This window comes from Diplotaxodon limnothrissa, linkage group LG7 (assembly GCF_057381915.1).
Source record: "Diplotaxodon limnothrissa isolate DT_005_m linkage group LG7, D_limnothrissa_male_GT1.1, whole genome shotgun sequence".
In the NCBI taxonomy this organism is placed as follows: Eukaryota; Metazoa; Chordata; class Actinopteri; order Cichliformes; family Cichlidae; genus Diplotaxodon; species Diplotaxodon limnothrissa.
Genome location: NC_140602.1, coordinates 58,580,815 through 58,587,002, shown reverse-complemented (window position 1 = coordinate 58,587,002; position 6,188 = coordinate 58,580,815).

Here is a 6,188-nt window from a genome sequence, read left to right as displayed (position 1 = left end):
TTGTCACCTTGTGAAACCTGATTACAGGGGAGGCATTCAAAAAGGTTCACATTACTGCACAATGAGCAACCCCCAAATAATCCTGTCACTTAATTATACAGGGCATGCCCATTTACCAGTGTAATCCTTTTAATGTTGCTACTTTGATTTGCTTCATACACTGCTGGGTAGCTTGTACATTTCCCCCAGGGATCAATAAAATTTGATAATACGCCATGTTTTTAATGATAATCATTAAAAATTATACAAACTTAATTAAAGAATTAAGTTTGTATAATTATGTAATATGTTATAATGCAATAAAAGTAACAGAGATAAAATGCTTTTATTCTATAGCTACCTTCAAGAAAAAGTGCAAAAAACCCCACCAGTTTAAGGCTAGTGCAGACTGAATGCGCTTCTATTCTATTAACCAAGTCTGCCTTTTTTATTGTTGTTATTTGGCATGTGTTATGTCATCGGACAGTATTGTCTCATTTATACTGTGTAGTTTTATGTGATCTATAAGTGTAATTTGGGAGTTTTGCTAAAATGCTTTAGATTTTGTTGACCATCACATTGTGCTCAATCGACTGAGATACTGTGTGTGTACAGGGGTTTGGCTTTTGCGGTGGTTTTATTTATCTAAATGACCCTTTTCTGTGGCTGCTTCCAAGTAAAGCTCCTCTTCCACTTCTCCCTATGGTGTACCTCAAGGTTCTGTTTTGAGGCCTTAAAGGTCTCTGTTATATCTGAATCTCTTCAGCTGATACTTGCTTGTTTGTTCTCAACTGAATGAAGTTAAAACAGAAGTCATTGTTTTTCCCCCTGACAGATTTGTGGGCAGGGATGGAATGACTAATAGGGAGAGTCGGGTGAATACCCGATAAACTAATTCACTTTCACCTCACTTTTGGGCCAGTTCAGTAAGGCCCATAAGTGCAACTCTTCCAAGTGCTCACTTATCACACCATTGCTAATTAAGTTACACCAAATCCCCATTAACTTTGGAGTTCACTTTAATATTGGGGCTTTGAATTTTAGAGCTTTGTATAGACATGCAGCAGTGTACATTGGAAAACTTTTACATATATACATCCCCAGCATATGATCAGGGCCTGGCTGTGCAGCATACAACAGTGGCGAGTCTGTGGGCCTGACTCTGTGAAGCAAGTGGAAACTCCAGTTAAATATTTTATTATTATTTTTTTTTTAACTTTCAGAAAGATAACAGGCAGGTTGAGTTTTGTTTTTTCATAAAATTCTTTTATTCTTTAAATACACAGGCTATTCAGAAACTGGTTAGGATGCAGACCGCAGGGTCCTCAAAAAGTAAAGCTGGTCTTATGAATAAATGGATGATTTACAAAAACTTACATAAAATCAATCAATACTTCTCATTTTCACACAGTGGAAGGTTGTTTTAACGAGAGAGAAAGAAATTTGAATAATATCCCTCCCAAAATATTTCTCAAAATGGACATGTTCTCGTCCCAAAATCCAAAGCTATTAGGCTTTGGACTGTGGAAGGAGAACATGTCCATTTTGTAATGGAGGGGGAAAAAGGTGGACTTTGTAAAAATCAATAAGTTTTACATAAACCACTGCCGTACGTTTCAGAGATGTTTGCACGGCAGTATAAACGGCACAATTTCCCCTCATACCCGCTTTCTACATCAGAATCAAAACTCACATTTTTCCTTTTTCAAACTACTCAATAACAACAACAATAATAATAATGATGATAATGGTGGTAATGGTAATAATAACAACTTTAGATAATCCACCATAAAGAACAAAAGCGGCTTTAGGTGGAAAATAGTAAGTCTTTGTGAGCTCCTGATTAAAGTGTGGTTGGTGTTTAGTAAAGGACCTTAAATACAGATTCAATATAAATACAGATTCAGACTCAGCTTATTCAGTCCACTGAACACATTTCGTTTGCATAGGTTTTTTACAGGTCAGATTTATAGCCAATTTAAATCTTTGGACAACCTTTTATGTTAGCAGAAAATATCATCTGCAGATTAGGTGTACATAAATGCAGTTTTCAGGCAATAGATCACGGCCTCTCCAAAGGGTGAGAGATTTCTACTGAAGCTAGAAAGCCTCCCAATTTAACATTCAGTCATTGCATGCATGGCTAAATATCAACACAGTCAGTTACGGCAGTTGACCTTTCTAGTGTTTAATAAACATATCTCACATGGAGAAGTTAATCAACAACTCACAGATTTCAGTGATTAAAAAAAACTGTATAAACCTTCATACATCTAGAAGACTGCAATCAACCTGGAGGTTTACAAGTCTTTACACGAGTATTCATAATAACGCAGTTGTTGCTAAGAATTAGAGCACGACTTGCAGAAGAGTTCATAACTAAGCTCAGTATTCAGATTTTTACCAAAAACATTCATGTCAAACGAAAGCGCTTCATGTATTTTGAGATTAGATATTTCTACCTTCTAACAATTAATTCATTTCTTGATTTGTTTCTCCTCTCAAACAGCTTGCTACACAAACTGCAGAATTAATGTAGCCAACCTATCAAAAATATTAACTTTTTTTTCTTTTATACCAACATTTCAAAAATAACTTTTAATATTTAAAAAATGCACAAGGTTTGATACAATCTCTATGTATACAGGATATCATCTATACATTTGGAAAAAAAAGTCCTAACTGAAAAGTGAGATGAGATGCGACACAATGCACTTTGCCCTAAAAAACAAAACAAAACAAACAAACTCAGACCTAGCTTTAGACAAATGGAGGCTGCAAAACACTGCTACAAACAGTGGACACAAAAGTGAATGCATTTTACAGGGACATAACCTCTGTGTACTCTGAGTTTCAGGAGCATTTATTATTCCGACTCATAAGAGATAACTGCCAGTTTGGATCCAGAAATATCATTACCAAAAAAAAAAAAAAAAAAAAAAAAGGTTTGGTTTGACAGATTGCCTTCGGGCATCTGTCAAACCAAACCTTTTTTTTCTAACACATCAGCACACTGATATTTATAAAGTGCCTAAAGCTGTTATAGAGACATTAAATAATGCTAAAATATGAACCCAGTATAAAACAGCTCCTACTCCAATCAATAAACTGAGGAAATTAGCTTTTTTTGTCCTTCTGCACAAAACCTGGATGAGAAGATTGATACCACTCTTATATTTGTGTGTTAATTTTAAACTAAAGCCACAAAGCTGCTAGATGAGACTTGAATTTAGACTGGAAACCACCGTCGTGTCTCAGTTCTTCGCTACTTGAATGATAGAAAAGGACCACCAAACAAGGTTCAGCCAGCAGGAGGCTGTAATCATCAGCACTGATGATAGTGGCTTTGCTAGCTTACTAGCTAACAGCAGCAGACAGCAAATTGTCCATATGGGTGGTAAAAGGCAGAACAAGTTTAGAACATGCAGTAAATCGCGGGACAACCTGAGTCCAACATTCAGAATGTCATTTCATTTAAGAGCAGAACGTGACATGTCCATTTGAGAATTAATCAGTCCAAACTTACACACTAGACAAGTCAGCATGTAGTAGTAGTTTTAGTACTACATGAAGTGAACTAATATTATGAACGAAATTGAGACCAAGCATAGGAATTATTTATCTTAAAAGAAATGGTCAATAGAGAATTAGCTCTGAAAAGTTGGGCCAATAACAACACTTAAAAATAATAATTTGGCTGATAATTAAAATGTTATTGTTCTGCCTTTTCTGCAACAGAAACCAAAGTCTTCATTAGAACAAAATAACCAGTTGTTTCAGCATCTTATAGTCAGCACAGAATTAAGGTGACAATACTTGAGTGTGTCACTGCTATTGTTACCTGTCACTGAATGTGTCAGTCAATGGCAGCCCTTAAGTCTGATGTTAGCTGGTAAAGACAATTAGCTGCTCTATCCATGTAAACAGCCTAAAAACCAACCACCAATTAACTCAATTAACTCCAGTGGTTTTCATCCTTCTTTCTAAACATCAAACAAAATATACAGAATAATTTGTAAGCTTTGATGGTTCTTGAAGGCTGAATGAGGCCAGGCTACACAGTTTCACCCGTTTCTACCAATCACGCTGAACTAAGCTAAGCTAATTCGTGAACATAGACTATATAAAAGATAGAGGTAGCCTCTGGGCTTGTAAAGTGGAGCCAATGTGGAAGAGCTTTAACTCTGAATTTCTATAAATGGCCAACAGGAGGCGACCAGACTGAATAGCAATAGTTTCAGTCTGATCCATCCATCACGCTTCACATCCAATTCAAAAACACTACAATGCTCACAATGAAAACAGGCACCTTCAGTCCCACATAACTGGTGACATTACTATGGCCAATTCCATTGCTTATATACAATCTGTGTTCGTGACTTGATAATAGTGTAATCAATCTTCTCATCTGAAAGAATCATCTTCATTTTTTTAAATAACTAGTAAAAGTTGTGAGATGAACTGAATGAAAGAGTTCTCATTAGCTGTGCAAAAACAACATTTAACTGAGACTGAAGCAGATAACGTAAAACATCTTAAAGGAGAAAATAATCATTAGTATTTTGTGTTTGATCTGGCAAGAAGTCATCAACACTGAAAGAGCATCTCTGTGAAAAACAGGAGGGATTTTTTTGTTTTAACTCCCCTGACTGGACATTTTCATCCAGAAGCAGAGTGTGTACAATTAATATAGCATCCTCTTTGTTAAATTTACACCACCTTCTGAGAAATAAAAACTGTCGGGATTGACATCATCTTTTCTTTTGTAAGATCTCAGTGTGAAATGAAACCTCAGTGTGAAGATGGATGATCAAATAATAACGGAAAGATTTTAAGACAAACATACTATTGGATCAATTTTGTGCCAGCAGGATGATGGAAACAGAAACTAAAGCTCTGAGAAGAGCTACACCTGCAAGCTCAGTAATGAGCAGCTTTAACGTCAGCTACTCACCAAGAAAGACATATTCAACTACAAGAGAATATTTTAACCCCTCACCTCCACCAGTTGTAATACTATTATCCAAATAGTTCTGTAGTTTCATCAAGGTCAGTAGGTCAACACTCTTAATCCTGCCAAAATATACCTGTCATATGTTCACTTTTTAGGAATAAAAAAAAACATTTGTAAAGTTCCAGACGCAAACTTCAGCCATGTTACTGACACACACACTGGGCCTCATGCAGGAAAGACTCACTCCCACAGGTTTGTTTCCATCACTCTCATTGCCTGTAAGGAAAGTGTGGCCTTATAATTACGAATTATAATTGACAGAATAAATAAATCCTTGATTATTGCTGCTGTTGTACAATCAGGGCTCAGAGAAATGTTTTTCAGATGCTTTCAGCTGAGAGTATTACGAAGTGTCATCTAGACACTGAGCTAGCCAAACATCTGGGCAGCTCAGTTGAGCTAACCGTTTACACTGGTGAGGCTGCCTCCCCTGAATGAGTTGCATCCTGCACTTTTGTCGTATGAAATTCATGTATATTCTAGACCTGTCGTTTAATGTAGTGCACAGTCTCTGCTTTTATCCACATTGGAATGTGTTTCTTTGACTTGGATACATCTTCATTGGATTTTTTGTCATAATGGCTGTCGTTTTTCTTTAAAGTCTGACATTTTATTGGCGAATATAAGATTGGTAACTTGTACACGTTATTCACTGTCAGCTTGTTAGGTTGTTGTGCATCAACGATTAGTTGTTGTGTAACACTTAACTGACAATAAATAAAGCAGAACAAGTAACAAAGCATGACAGGTCTAGATGTCAATTAAACCAGTGATTCTGTCACACAAAATGAACACACTTAAGCATTATGTAAAAACTCAATAATTGTTAACAGTTAACAATTATATGTCAATTATATTTGCCATATAATTTAACATATAAATTATATGTCAAATATAATTTAAATGAAAAACAAATAAATAAATGAAAAAAGGGGAGAGTCGTGAGAGTACCAGAGTGTTTTAGTAGGCAGCTGGGAAATAATTGGGAGTTGTTTTTAACATAAAGCTAAAATTAGCATCACTGGTCCATGCCATGCTGGTTGGGAGATTGTTGCTGCAAACGGGGCAGGGAGCAGCAGTGGATGTGTGTGCACCAAGAGACCTGCATAGCAGTTACATTGTGAGTGGAAGAGAGCTGAAGCCTCTGCTATCCAACTGTTACTTGTTGCAGAAAGCAGACTCAATTGAGGGGAAA